Source organism: Lampris incognitus, chromosome 6 (assembly GCF_029633865.1).
Source record: "Lampris incognitus isolate fLamInc1 chromosome 6, fLamInc1.hap2, whole genome shotgun sequence".
NCBI classification, from domain to species: Eukaryota; Metazoa; Chordata; class Actinopteri; order Lampriformes; family Lampridae; genus Lampris; species Lampris incognitus.
The window spans coordinates 55,027,909-55,043,898 of record NC_079216.1 but is presented as its reverse complement, the minus strand read 5'-3'; the positions used below and the strand labels follow the sequence as shown (position 1 = coordinate 55,043,898).

General features: G+C 47.2%; 1 protein-coding gene across 4 annotated transcripts in view; it reads right to left on the bottom strand.

Annotated features, from left to right (window-relative positions):
- The window catches only part of tbxas1 (thromboxane A synthase 1 (platelet)), a 142,993-nt gene that overhangs the window by 60,209 nt on the left and 66,794 nt on the right, over positions 1-15,990 (bottom strand). The window lies entirely within an intron of this gene.

Below are 15,990 nucleotides of genomic sequence, written 5' to 3'. Positions count from 1 at the left end.
CTCAAACCGGGATAAGAACTGTACTATATGACTTCTCACACCGGCATAAGAACTATACGTTACTACTCACACCGGGATAAGAACTATACTATATGACTACTCACACCAAGATAAGAACTATATGTGACTACTCACACCGGGATAAGAACTATAAGTGACTACTCACACCGGGATAAGAACTATATGTGACTACTCACACCGGGATAAGAACTATATATGACTACTCACACCGGGATAAGAACTATATATGACTACTCACACCAGGATGATAACTATATATGACTACTCACACCGGGATAAGAACTACATATGACTACTCACACCGGGATAAGAACTATATATGACTACTCACACCAGGATGATAACTTTATATGACTACTCACACCGGGGTAAGAACTATATATGACTACTCACACCAGGATGATAACTATATATGACTACTCACACCAGGATGATAACTATATATGACTACTCACACCGGGATAAGAACTATATATGACTACTCACACCAGGATGATAACTATATATGACTACTCACACCAGGATGATAACTATATATGACTACTCACACCGCGATAAGAACTATATATGACTACTCACACTGGGATAAGAACTATATATGACTACTCACACCAGGATGATAACTTTATATGACTACTCACACCGGGGTAAGAACTATATATGACTACTCACACCAGGATGATAACTATATATGACTACTCACACCAGGATGATAACTATATATGACTACTCACACCGGGATAAGAACTATATATGACTACTCACACCGGGATAAGAACTATATATGACTACTCATACCGGGATAAGAACTATATATGACTACTCACACCAGGATGATAACTATATGTGACTACTCACACCGGGATAAGAACTACATATGACTACTCACACCGGGATAAGAACTATATACACAACTATTCATACCGGGATAAGAACTACTGCAGTGCCAGAACAATGACGACTAACATTTATATTTGTTATTCTATTCAGGAATCAGGAACGATGGGAAATTACTGAGAGCTGCAATCACAAAACGTCGACACATCGGTAATCATTCAGCATAATAAATAATGCAAAGCAACCCATTAATACATAAAGCATAGCAAAGAGGTTGAGAACCACAGCTAAGGAATTCAAGAAACTTGACATGCACAAGGTTGTTCACATTAGATGAGAGCCAACATGCAGCATAACCAAACATTTTGTGCTCATCATCAGTTCCATAACCTATGGAGGTTGTAGGAGCACAGCTGATGCCTCAACAAGTCTCTTCCTCCGTTCCCCATCCATCGCAGCTCTCCCTGCCTCCGCTATGCTCATCTGTAGCCATTCTCCAATGTCACCCAGTTTTTCTCGGTCTCCTTCTCTTCCTAGTCCCTTCTACCAGGCCTTGCAGGATGTCCTTTGCAAGTGTCCTTTCCGTTCGGCAAACGTGCCCACACCAGTTTAATTTCCTTTTCTTTTTTTTTTTACCACCGACAGTAAACTATCATGGTGACCAATAGCTTCCTTAACTCTGTTCAGCACTTCAGTGTTGGTGACGTGCGTTGTGTATGGGATTTGCAGCATTCTTCTATATGCTCTAAGTTCAAAGGCTTGTATTTTTTCTTTATTTTTTTTTGTGCTCGCCAAACACTTAATAAAGAAAGGGACAGTCAGTATGAGAGAGAGAACCAAAAGCACACTGTATTTACGCACACCAAAACAACCAACAGGGACGCTTTATTTATTGAAACTGGCTGGTGTCCCCCCCCCCCCTTTCTCTCCCCAGTTGTATCTAGCCAATTACCCCACTCCTCCAAGCTGTCTCAGTCGCTGCTCCACCCCCTCTAACGATCCGGGGAGGGCTGCAGACCACCATGTCTCCTCCGATACATGTGGAGTCGCCAGCCGCTTTTCACTTGACAGTGAGGAGTTTCACTAGGGGGACGTAGTGCGTGGGAGGATCACGCTATTGCCCCCACTCCCCCCCCCAAAAAGGTGCCCCGACCGACCAGAGGAGGCGCTAGTGCAGCAACCAGGACACATACCCACAACCGGCTTCCCGCCCGCAGACACAGCCAATTGTGTCTGTAGGGACACCCGACCAAGCCAGAGGCAACACAGGGATTCGAACTGGTGATCCCCGTGTTGGTAGGCAACGGATTAGACCGTCACACCCCTTGGTTGGTGGGTGTTTTTTTTTAAATCCCCCATCTTTTATATCATAAAGACATTTGTTTTTTTTTTATTTGAGCCAATATGTCAGTGGCTTTAATCCTATAAATCCGCTGAAAGAGCAGCACAGGTTACTCAGCAAAGGCCAAGAAGCAAGATTTAAGAGCCGCCACTAAGAAGCTCAATGGCCAAACTCTACCTGCTCTTCTGCTCCACAGAGTTCAAATTACTGTTCCCTGTCTTGCAAATGCAAGAATACGACATTAAACAATAAACAGAGATGGGCATGACAACACTAATGGCCAGTGAGACGTTGGGGAGAAACAAATGTTAAGTGGGGCTTGTTAAAGTCGTTTATATGGTCATAAAAGATGCATTTCATATCTCCCCTGGATTACCGCCACTGAAAATCACTCTCACATGCTAACCCTTGGATCTGTATTCTCTTTGTGTGTGTGTGCGCTCAAGTCCAGAATATGACGTCAGACGGTCTCATTAATATACTGGGCAGTACGAGGAGTGTACAGAGATAACACAACCCTGCTTGCAGCCCTGCATTATGACTACACACACACACACACACACACACACAGGCTGCTCATATAAGCCCTGTACCAGAAACGACGCGTTTCATTTTCTCAACAAATGCCATGTGCTCAGTAGCAGTTACTGCAAAGACCATTATATCACGGTTTCATTATCAAGCGTGCCTTTTGGTTTTTTTCCATCTACCCCAGTATTTTCCCTGTATTTACCCTGTATTTACACTGTATTCACACTGTATTCACAGTGTATTTACCCTGTATTTACGCTGTATTTACTCTGTATTTACCCTGTATTTACACTGTATTTACCCTGTATCTACAGCAGCTCTAGACCTCAACCAAAGCTGCCCCGGTGTTCTGTCCTTCCCTGAAAACAAAGAACACACACACGTGTGTGTACGCACCAGCCTGGCGTGCACGCATGCACGCACTCACGCATGTGCGCGCGCACACAGACACACACACACACACACACAAGCACACAGCCACACGGAGGATACCGGAGTCTTTTTTGGGCGGTACGCAGTAAACAAAGACCAAGTACACTCTGTTCATGTACTACTGGTGTACTATTAATACCCGATACGAGAGGAGGAAGCAGCGGAGCAGAAAGTCAAACACTGGGTCAGGTTTCTCCCTGGATGAAGCGGGAGATTGGCAGAGTAAGATGGAGCGGGAGAGGGATGAGGCGGAGGGGAGGAGGTGAAGCAGGGGAGAGGCATTCACCAGGACAAGGGAACACTGGTGGAGACGAGGTAATGAGAGATGCAGGAAGGAGGTGCAGAGGTGAGAGGGCCTTTCCCCCCCCTTGTCTTCCCCTTTATCGCTACAAATGTTGTGTTAAACTGACACCGGTAACATCAATTTAATTATGTTTTGTCGAGCACATGTCAGATGTTGTCATTTTTCATTTCTAGGTTTCCTTGTTTCATTAGTGGTGGAGGAGCGATGCTGATTGGTTGTTTAGCTGATCAAACATGTGGAAGAGAGAGGGACCAGTGGCGGCTATAAATCCATCCATCCATTATCCAAACTGCTTATCCTGCTCTCACGGTCGTGGGGATGCTGGAGCCTATTCCAGCAGTTATTGGGCGGCAAGCCGGGGGACACCCTGGACAGGCCGCCAGGCCATCACACAGGGCTCACACACACACACAAACACACGCACACACATTCATACCTAGGGACAATTTAGTATGGCCAATTCACCTGACCTACATGTCTTTGGACTGTGGGAGGAAACCAGCGCACCCGGAGGAAACCCATGCAGACACGGGGAGAACATGCAAACTCCACACAGAGGACAACTCGGAACAACCACCAAGGTTGGACTACCCTGGGGCTTGAACTGAGAACCTTCTTGCTGTGAGGCGACCGCACTAACCACTGTGCCACCGTGCTGCCCGCGGCTATAAATGTGTAACAAAAAAACAAAAACAAAACCCAGTGCTTGTCGTCCCACAGATCATCCAAAGGATGGAGTTATTGTAAGCTGTTCGTGATAATTAATGGAGATTGCCTTTGCAGGTGGAGAACCTGAACTACACTTGCAGATTAACTCTGTCCAGGACACATTGGCATGCACATTCCCTGTGTTGTATGTCAACCCTGCTGACAGTAAAGGTAAAAAAAAAAAAAAAAGGGGGGGGGGGTAAAAAGAGTGTAGAAAGGAGGTGGAAGGAGCGGCTGGGTAGTGTAGCAGTCTATTCTGTTACCTACCAACACATAACAGGGATCCCCGTTCGAATCACCATGTTACCTCCAGCTTGGTCGGGCGTCCCTACAGATACAATTGGCTGTGTCTGCAGGTGGGAAGGAGGGTGTGGGTATGTGTCCTGGTTGCTGCACTAGCGCCTCCTCTGGTCGGTTGGGGCGCCTGTCCGGGGGACAAGAACTGAGGGGAATAGCGTGGTTCTCCCACGCGCTACGTCCTCCTGGTGAAACTCCTCACTGTCAGGTGAAAAGAAGCGGTTGGCGACTCCACATGTATCGAAGGAGGCATGTGGTAGTCTGCAGCCCCCCCCCGGATCGGCAGACGGGGTGGGGCAGCAACCAGGACGGCTCGGAAGAGTGGGGTAATTGGATGGGTACAATTGGGGAGAAAAGGGGGGGGGGAATACAGAAAGAAAAAGAAAGGAGGTGGAGAGGTAAGAGACAGAGGAGAAAAGAAAAGAGAAGAGATGGAAGACAGATTGTAGGAGGTCTAAAGGGGGATACACACTGAACAGGATCTACGTATCTAATCTGCATTTGAGCGTTGGAAGATAAGTTTGTGAGTTGGGAGTTAGTGAAACTATGGTGGAGCGACAGATGGATGTTAAAATGATGGGTCAGCATATACGCCTTCAATTCAAAGCCTGTATCCGTCTGACTGTCTCAACTTTTGTCACAGACACATACCGAGTTTTTCTACACTTGTGAGGACCGTCATTGATTACATCCAGTCTCTTGCCCTCTAACTGTAACCCCAACCATCATAACTACATGTCTAACCTCAACCCTAACCCCAAGTCCTAACCCTGACGTAGACCCTCGAAGAAGTGAGGACCAGCCAAAATGTCCTCACTTTCCTGAACTGGTTGATACTACCTTGTTAGGATTTTAGGGTTAACAGCTATGAAGCAAATAATCAAACAAATAAATAAACTGGGTACAGAAAACAAATTCTCTCAAGGGCGTCCGGGTGCCATAGAGGTCTATTCCACTGCCTACCAACACGGGGATCGCCGGCTCGAATCCTCGTGTTACCTCCAGCTTGGTCGGGCGTCTCTACAGACATAATTGGCCATGTCTGTGGATGGGAAGCCGGATGTGGGTATGTGTCCGTGTTATTGCACTAGCACCTCTTCTGGTTGGTCGGGGTGCCTGTTCGGGGGGGGGGACTGGGGGGGATAGCGTGATCCTCCTACGCACTAAGTACCCCTGGCGAAACTCCTTACTCACATGTATCGGAGGAGGCTTGTGGTAGTCTGCAGCCCTCCCCGGATCGGCAGAGGGGGTGGAGCAGCGACTGGGACGGCTCGGAAGAGTGGGGTAATTGGCCAGATAAAGTAGGGAGAAAAAACAAAACAAATTCTCCTCTTGTCCACACAAAGATAACCAACTGAACAAATTAAAATCACAGAACAATTAATTCATGAGATAAGGGGAACCTTGAAAGTGCTTGAGAAAAGGTGGTCAACATGAGAGAGAAAACAGTAAAGCGCCCGGGTCTTGTGTTTTGTACCCCTTTTTCCCGACCTTCTCTCACTCCCTTTTTTTTTTTTTTTGCATATGAGGCCTATGTGGTCATTCCAATGAAGAATGAAAAAGAGGCAGGAGGGGATACAACTGTAGGGAGCTTGCAATTTTTTGCATTTTTTCCCTTCCTTTCTTTCTCTTTTTCTGGGTGTATCTTTGTTTTGTTTTGTTCTGTCCTGTGTATGTGTGTACAACCAGGGGAAGGGAGAGGAGAGGTCAGGGTAAAGGAAGGTCAATGAGACCCAACCCAATTCCCACTTTGGCTCAGATGTGAGACAGGCTGAATTCTTGTAGAGAACTGGATGCACAAAAAAAAAAATGCAAGAGAAAATATTTTCTGTGTTCTGTTTTGAGCCACTTTCACACAAGAGAATATAAGATTCATATCCATTATGTGGCCATGGGACTCGATGCTGAATGGCGAAGTTGGAATTGAAGTGTATTTTAAATCATTCTCCATCCTCTGGGGCGTATCTATCCATTCCATCCATTATCCGAACCGCTTATCCTGCTCTCAGGGTCGTGGGGATGCTGGAGCCTATCCCAGCAGTCATTGGGTGGCAGGCGGGGAGACACCCTGGACAGGCCGCCACACCATCACACAGGGCCGACACACACACACATTCATACCAGGGGACAATTTAGTACAGCCGATTCACCTGACCTACATGTCTTTGGACTGCGAGAGGAAACCGGAGCACCCGGAGGAAACCCACGCAGACATGGGGAGAACATGCAAACTCCACACAGAGGACGACCCGGGACGACCCCCAAGGTTGGACTACCCCGGGGCTCGAACCCAGGACATTCTTACTGTGAGGTGAAAGCGCTAACCACTGCGCCACCGTGCCGCCCTGGGGTATAATCTTTTAAAAATCTTTTTTTAACCGCAAAAATCATGCTTAATACACTACTGTTTGGCCAGCCATCAGATTCTGACCAAGAATGTGAATCGAGCTGCTGATTCTAAGGCCCTGATACACTCCAAAACATTGCCACAGACGAGTAGCAGACACAGACAACCTGCCTATGCGGTTCTGTAATACATTTTGGGACGTGGATGCGTTTCATGCGTGTGTAACCCACATGATTACATGTACCCTGTGACGTATGTAAGTTCCACTAGTAGCCTCTAGGAGGCAAATGAGCTACAGAGTTTAAGCCATAAAAACAACTGTCAACAATAGAGAAGAGAGAATGAATCTGACGAGAGAAAGACTGGAAGAGAAGAGAAATACAGATATTTAGAAATACGGACAACTTTGACTATGGATACTTGAATTATTGATATTTGAACTACGACAAAAAGATCCCTCCCACGAAGCTTCTTTGGTGAGCCGCTAGCCAAAGCTAAAAGTAAACAGCTTTCTGTGTTCCATGTAATCATAGCCATTTATGTAGGATATCTTGATTTTATCCAAAGACAGATGATCTCCTGTTGAAGGAAGACTCTTGTCTCTTGTGTTTTGTACGCTGCTGGAATCCTGACTGGTTTTTTAGTACCCTGAACAACCCCCCCCCCCTTGCTACACCTTTTGGAACCCTTGGATACCCCCATCATCGCCCTGGATTTGGATTCATCATCATCGCCTCTACATTAACTTGCCCCTGTGATTGTGGTGGGCTCTGGACATTGCACCTTGCACAGATTGGAAGACTGAATCATTCCCCCTTTTCTTTTCTTTATTATTTTCTTTGAGTGCACTCATACTTTATTTTGGATTATTTTCTTTAATTTGTTAGTGTAGAATATGGCTGCATAAGTAATATATTAGAAGGGTATAAAATAGAATATAGATAGATATAGACAATAAATAGAATATTAGGAAGAACTTTTAAAAGTATAATAGAGTAAAATATATATATAACACATCTCATTTAGTATTGATATTGAAATAACTTTACTTTGAACTGTTGAAATAAATTGTTTTTTTTTATTGTAAACTATACCCACGAGTGTGTGTGTTGTCTTTGGGGTGAGTACTGTAAAATGTCCCTGCGCAAGCATAGGCCCATTCCCCTGTCGTGCAGGTTACACGTGCACATTTTTTATTCCTTTGGATTTTCGCCCCCTTTTTCCTCCAATTGTACTTGGCCAATTACCCCACTCTTCCGAGCCGTCCCAGTCGCTGCTCCACTCGATCCGGGGAGGGCTGCAGACTACCACATGACTCCTCCGATACATGTGGAGTTGCCAGCCGCTTCTTTTCACCTGACCGTGAAGAGTTTCACCAGGGGGACGTAGCACGTGGGAGAATCACGCTATTCCCCCCAGTCCCCCCCCCCCCCAAACAGGTGCCCTGACTGACCAGAGGAGGTGCTAGTGCAGTGACCAAGACACATACCCACATCCGGCTTCCCACACGTAGACACGGCAAATTGTGTCTGTAGGAATGCCCAACCAAGCCAGAGGTAACACAGGGATTTGAACTGGCGATCCCCATGTTGATAGGCAACAGAATAGACCGCTACGCTACCCGGACGCCCCTCATGCATGCACACTTGAAAAATTGCCCACTGAATGAACAAGTGGCAGTTAATAAAAATGAAACACCAACAGCAGCAGTTATATTTAATCTCTTTCTTTGGACAGGGGATGAAAAGAAAGAAAGAAGGGAAATGAGAGTTGGTTGATTAGAAGGCTATTCAGTGATTTAGTCCAGGATAATCGCATTTTCTGTCTAGACCTGTTGATGCTAGGCTAACACTGACTGAGCCAACATCGATACACTCTTCCTAGGCAACGTTGTTGCTATTACTAACGTTGGCTGGCGAGCAAAATAATTCACCAGCCCGTCACACATTTCCAAAGGGGGTAAAAAGTGATTTGACAAACTGAATATTTAAGATGGTTGTGAAACAGCATTATTTTTCTATTAACCTATGTAACTTGAAAACGAGTCCACCTTAAACCACAGAAAGTATCCGTCAACACTCATTCCAGTCGCACATCAAATCTGTCACCAAATCTGCTTTCTTTCACCTCAGAAACATCTCCAGATTCCGGCCATTACTCTCAGACTCCGTGGCAGAGACCCTCATCCATGCTTTCATCAACTCCCGCCTGAATTATTGCAATGGAGTCCTGTCTGGGGTACCTAGCAAATCCCTAGACAGGCTTCAGTCTTCAGTATGTGCAGAATTCAGCTGCCAGGGTGCTCACCTGCACCAAGCCCTGGCAACACATCACTCCCACCCTTGTCCACTTTCACTGGCTCCTCGTCAAGTCCTGCATTTCTTATAAAATCCTCCTCCTCCCCCATAAATCCCTCCATGCCAATACCCCCCAGTACCTATCAGACCTCCTCAAGCCCTATATTCCGTCCCGGAATCTGCGATCCACAGACACGGGCCTGCTTTCCATCCCCCAAACCAGCCTGTGGACTTGTGGGGATAGAGCCTTTCCCACCCTTTGGGACTTTATTCCATAAGAGAGCTGCAACGCTGTTTCTTTGGATGATTTTAAAAGACTACTGAAAACCTACCTTTTTACTAAGGCCTATGGTCTGTAGTGTTAAGCATCCTTGGGTTCCTTGAAAGGCGCTATACAAAACTAAGTTGTTGTTTCTGTATGAGAAGCAGTCTCTCTCACTGCTAGCTTACTTTAATGTTAGACACACCATGGGTTCAATAGGATAACTTGACTCCGCTTTCATATCAGAGATCAGAAGAGGCGGCGGCACCTATATAAGACAGGGAGGGTGAGGCACGGAGAAGCAGCACTGGCAGAAATGGGATTTGAATTGCAATTTTTTTCCCAGGGGAGGACCCCCCAGACCTCCTGTTTTGCTTTGCCCCCCTCACTCTCAAACAAAAGTTACGTCCTTGCTCCATCCATAGCACGGATCGACAGGATTGGCTGGCTTGTATCAGCATTACGACGTACCAATCAGTTATTTCCGAGGACAAAATGATGCTATGGCTGCAATTAGTTGGGGCAAAAATATGACACTGATTGAAGTGTTAGTGGACAGACCGTGAGGTCACTGATGTTAGACCTTTTTGGAGAAATGCCCCCAATCAACCCAAAACTGAGGATGCATACTGTTATTGACCAGTGTTCGAAAAAAAAATGCATGTGAAACGGCTGAGCACAGCCATGACACATGGATTGTTATTGTTCATTTGCGCATGAGAATCGTGTTGGGACGGATGTCTCGTCACACTGACATCAGATAGGAGTCACTTTGGAAAAAGAAAACTGAAGAGTGAAACAAATTAAATAAAAATCCTGGATTTGAGCATTAAGGAATGCAGTCTGAACATAAAGAGGGTTTAAGGGATGTCTAAGTTATAGAAAAGCACGTGCATACAGGCTATGATGTGGAATTTTTGACACCCATATACAGAAATTTGGAAATATGAAATACAGCCTACAATTCACAGTGAAACCGATGAACTGGGTTGAAAGCCGAAAGTCCCGCACTCCCAAACATGAATACAAACTGTCATGGATGTTGCAGGCATGAAGTGTAAGCACCTGGCTAACTATTTCTAGTGAAATATTTCTAAATTCATTTGTACTTTCAGTCAAGCGTTTGCATTAGGAGCGTCTGGGTAGTGTAACGGTGTATTCCATTGCCTACCAACACGGGGATCGCCGATTTGAATCCCCATGTTACCTCCAGCTTGATCGGGCATCCCTAAAGACAATTGGCCGTGTCTGCGGATGGGAAGCTGGGTGTGGGTGTGTGTCCTGGTCTCTGCGCTAGCGCCTCCTCTGGTCGGTCGGGGCACCTGTTCAGGGGGGGAGGGGGAACTGGGAGGAATAGTGTCATCCTCCCACGCACTACGTCCCCCCTGGCAGAATTCCTCACACAGCGGCTGGCGACTCCATATGTATCGGAGGAGGCATGTGATAATCTGCAGCCCTCCCCGGATTGGCAGAGGGGGTGGAGCAGCGACAGGGACGGCTCAGATGAGTGGGGTAATTGGCCACATACAATTGGGGAGAAGAAGGAGCGATCAACAAGCTGAGCAGTTCATCAAACTGCGGTTGACATTAAAAAAGAAAGAAAGAAAAAACAAGAAATAGTCCTTAACCCTCTACTGCACACGTTTCGATTGCACATGATAAAAATTATTCCATATAATTTCTTGGTTCATTTTGGGACATTTTATTGACAAAACTCATTTTTTGACCACCCCATCACCACCCCAAAATATTGCGCCAATGGTGTCTTTGCCCCTCCATCACCAGGGCGCACTACACCTGTTAGCGGGGACACATGCACCGAAAACCGGCCTCGCGCCACTGAACGTCCGTTTCGAGATTCCAGACTGCTCAATCTCTGCCTGTAGCCCCACATCTGAGTGTCTTTTCCGGCTGCGCTCCCCGACGACCCGCTAGAGCGATCCAGCCTTGCTGGAGACTTCCCGATTCACTACATTGCACTTTTTGCACATCACTTTGGGTGTTCCTGTGCACACAGGAACCCAGCATCTTCCCTTCTTGTCACACATTATTTGACAGTCGGAGGTATTGTCCAAGCGGACATCCTGGTTAGGGACGGGAGCCGTGGGCCCCCCGCTTCCTTCTCTCATTATTGCACAATGAAAAGAAAAAACTGATTTTCTGAACATGCACAATATACTTCATAAAACCTGACAAAAGGCTTCTCTACACCGTCATACACACACATATATTCTATTTACAGTCCGTGTGACTTTGAATATGATTACTAAAGCAAATAATCTTCACTTCCTCTCACACCATGTGCTGCTGGGACCATGTGTCAGCACAGCAAGTCCCACCTTCAAATGATGCTTAATAGTGATTCCCAAACCTTATCAGACTGTTCTTTTTTTTCTTTTGGATTCCCCCCCCCTCTTTTTCTCCCCAATTGTAGTATCTGGCCAATTACCCCACTCTTTTCGAGCTGTCCCGGTCACTGCTCCACCCCCTCTGCCGATCCGGGGAGGGCTACAGACTACCACATGCCTCCTCCGATACATGTGGAGTCGCCAGCCTCTTCTTTTCACCCGACAGTGAGGAGCTTCACCAGGGGGATGTAGCACGTGGGAGGATCACGCTATTCCCCCCAGTTCCCCCTCCCCCCCGAACAGGCACCCTGACCGACCAGAGGAGCCGCTAGTCCAGCGACCAGGACACATACCCACATCTGGCTTCCCACCCTTAGACACAGCCAATTGTGTCTGTACAGACGCCCGACCAAGCCGGAGGCAACATGGGGTTTCGAACCGGCAATCCCCATACTGGTAGGAAACGGAATAGACTGCTATGCTACACAGACGCCCCATTGGACTGTTCTTTGATAGGTTTTTGACCATTCGGGCTGGTTGCAATCATTTCAAGAAACACGTACTGGACATGGGGCTTAAGAAAACGTTCCGTTGCCTGAAGGCAACACCGCAGCAGAGGATTAAGTGGCTAATGCTAATTATATGCTGCATTTCCTGCATAGTAAAGTGTCCCAGTTCTTCCTTTTATGTCATTTCGAATCCTCACACTCGCGTACTACAGCTGAGCTCACAGGTGACGTCAATTAAGTCGTTAAGGGCCCAGTCCTCACCCAGTCCAGAGGGTGGACATTGGAAGTGGGCCACTGAAAGCAGTGACTGAGGCTGTGATGGTGGCAACCAAACAGAACAGTAATTACAGGTTAATTTCCCATCTAAATGAGCACTCACATCCTTCTCTCCCTCTTATTTCCACTCTCTTCCCGCCTTGCTCACGAGTAATCATAGGCTTCTGCTGTGCTCATCCAAGCCCACGACTTGGTCCTTGTACATCACAGTTAAGCAATCCTTACTTGTCAGAGTGGAGAGAAAATCACGGTTTACTTCCAATCCAAATGAAATTTAGATTGCAGTAGTGTTATTATCAGGTTTCTTAAATCTTAATTTTAAAATGTGTTGTGCAATTACATTGCTGCATGCATCAGTCCGGAAAACAGCTTTGATAAAAGCATGCCTAAATAAGTTGTTAACATGAACTATTATCAGCAAAATGCCTTGTGTTGGGGCGTCCGGGTGGCATGGCGGTCTATTCTGTTGCCTACCAACATGGGGATCGCCGGTTCAAATCCCCGTGTTACCGCCGGCTTGGTCGGGCGTCCCTACAGACACAATTGGCCATGTCTGCGGGTGGGAAGCCGGGTGTGGGTATGTGTCCTGGTCGCTGCAGTAACGCCTCCTCTGGTCGGTCGGGGCACCTGTTCGGGGGAACTGGGGGGAAATAGCATGATCCTCCCATACGCTACGTCCCCCTGGTGAAACTCCTCACTCTCAGGTGAAAAGCAGCGGCTGGTGACTCCACATGTATCAGAGGAGGCATGTGGTAGTCTGCAGCCCTCCCCGGATCGGCAGAGGGGGTGGAGCAGCGACCGGGACAGCTCCGAAAGAGTGGGGTAATTGGCTGGATACAATTGGGGGAAAAAGGGGGGCAATCAATCGATCAGTAAAAGTTAGTAACAGCAGTGAAACCTGAACCCCCCTTGTTTGTAGCATGTGTCTTTGGGTAAAAGAAAGAAAAGAAGGCAAAGTAAGGTAGAGGAAGAGACCTACCTAGAAAAGCACATTTATGAATCACAAAGCTCCAACAGATGGTCATCATGACCTTCTTTCATCTATAAACCAGCCCCGTGTTTGTCAAATTGTAATTGCACTTGTGGTGTCACAGCATACACAGGAGCCGGGCCTCTGTGCGCCATTCGAACATAACTGCATCGGCTGTGAATTAAATGAAATAACCCGGGGATCCGCTATGGAGACAAGATTTCATTTTCCACACAGTTACAACCTGCTACGTCGCACACCGGGCTCCTCTGACACTGTTTACAGCTTCTGCATCAGCAGTCTGTTCTCAGTTTCCGTGCAAGTCCACACATGCAGAACGAGGATGAGAATGAGGAGGGAGGTTTCTAACCACGTCTAAATCTGTACAACTGAAGACAACCTTTCCGTCATCATATCAAGGGACAGCGCTTGTACAAACTGCAGGGTTTGAATAGATGGCGAAGAGAAACAACAGCTGCGGGTCCTAAATGGACATGCAAGATAAACGCATGATACAGCTGGACGTGGACGAGCATGTGAAAAGCTCATTGTTAAAGCCTACGGATGAATATTCAATGATGTCGTGTATCTGAAGCAGATTAGAGACGCACATGAAGAGCATTTTAAGTGACGATAACTGGCCGGCTTGAATGTAAAGGAGAGAAGGATTTTGAGGGGGGGGTAGAAGATAAGCCAGCGGACTAGATAGTAAAGGATGAGAGAGAAGTACATCAAGTGGGGCCGTGTGGTATTGACCAAATTACACATCACAATATTTTTCAGTGAATGCCTCGACATTGATTACGTGACGATAGTATTTTGTGGATGGCTGTTGGTGCTTTCATGAGATATTTACAAGAAAATGTGGAGAAATGATCGTTGGTAATGGGGACGTGATGACCAAGAAGGTAAGGAATCAGGAACACTTTGTCTGCTCCGATTACACATCCTGTCAGACCACCCTCCGTGTTTCCTCCTCGGGCGCAGCTCCGGGCAGGGGCCGTGGTCCCTGTGGCAACCGGATGAAGCAGACCAAGCCCTCCAAGCTGATCCAGCGCCAGCTCTCCAAGCCAGGCACCCCTGACACACCTCCTGGCACTCCATACGACGACACCAAAAACACCAGGTGAGGCCCCCGTCAGACCGCCCTCAGTCTTATCGGAACTGTCAGTCTGCATGGGCTGGAAGTTAGCTTAGCCTGCCCCACTTCTGCGTCCTGTCATACGGCCCTTGCTGTTACCTCCTCAGGTGCAGCTCTGGGCAAGGCCGCAGTCCCTGGGCCCACAGCACAGCAGACCAAGCTCTCGCAGCCGATCCAGCGCCAGCTCTCTCAGCCAACAAACAAAGACAAATTTGTAGACGCAGACGTGGACAAAGACACTGCATGGATGGTACTAGGTGAGGCTGCCGCAAATGTGAATTCGCGCCGCCATCTTCCCCCACCGGAAGCGGTGCAAACAATCTAATACAAGTTTTCCCAAGCTTTCTCATGCCATAACCCACCTGTAGTGATACTTTTTGGCCTGGGATCCACAAAATATTTTGTGCATTGAAACAAGAAAGAAAGAAAGAAGGCCACTTTATGTTGTCATTGAGCGGTTACAATGAAATTTTTCTCCTGCATTTAACCCATCCTATTGTATAGGAGCAGTGGGCAGCTGCAGCACCTGAAGACCAACTCCAGTTCTTCTTTCTACTGCCTTGCTCAGGGGCACAGGCAGGAGTATTAACCCTAACGTGCATGTCTTTTTGATGGTGGGAGGAAACCGGAGCACCCGGAGGAAACAGATACGGGGAGAACAAGCAAACTCCACACAGGAAGGACCTGGGTCAGCCTGGGGTTCGAACTCAGCACCTTCTTGTGAGGCAACAGTGCTAACCACTGGGCCACTGTGCCGCCCCAAGCAATAAATGATTACCTGTCAGAGAGCGACATATTCAAAAATCCTTTCTACATTGTTCAACAATGCAGCACCTACCAACACGGGGATCGCTGGTTCGAATCCCCGTGTTACCTCCGGCTTGGTTGGTCATCCCCTACAGACACAATTGGCTGTGTCTGTGGGTGGGAAGCCAGAAGTGGGTATGTGTCCTGGTCGCTGCACTAGCGCCTCCTCTGGTCAGTCAGGGTGCCTGTTCAGGGGGAGGGGGAACTATGGGGAATAGCGTGATCCTCCCACGCGCTATGTCCCCCTGGTGAAACTCCTCACTGTCAGGTGAAAAGAAGCGGCTGGCGACTCCACATGTATCGGAGGAGGCATGTGGTAGTCTGCAGCCCTCCCCGATCGGCAGAGGGGGTGGAACAGCGACCGGGATGGCTCGGAAGAGTGGGGTAATTGGCCACGTAAAATTGGGGGGGGAAAGAGGGGGAAAAAAGCCACAAAAAAAAACAATGCAGCTTTCCCATTTTCAGTCTTTAAATGAAACAGAAAATCATGTCAGCGATAAAAAAAATAAATAATCAAGTGATACATGGGAATACATATTAAATCATTGTGTTGTCTTCATT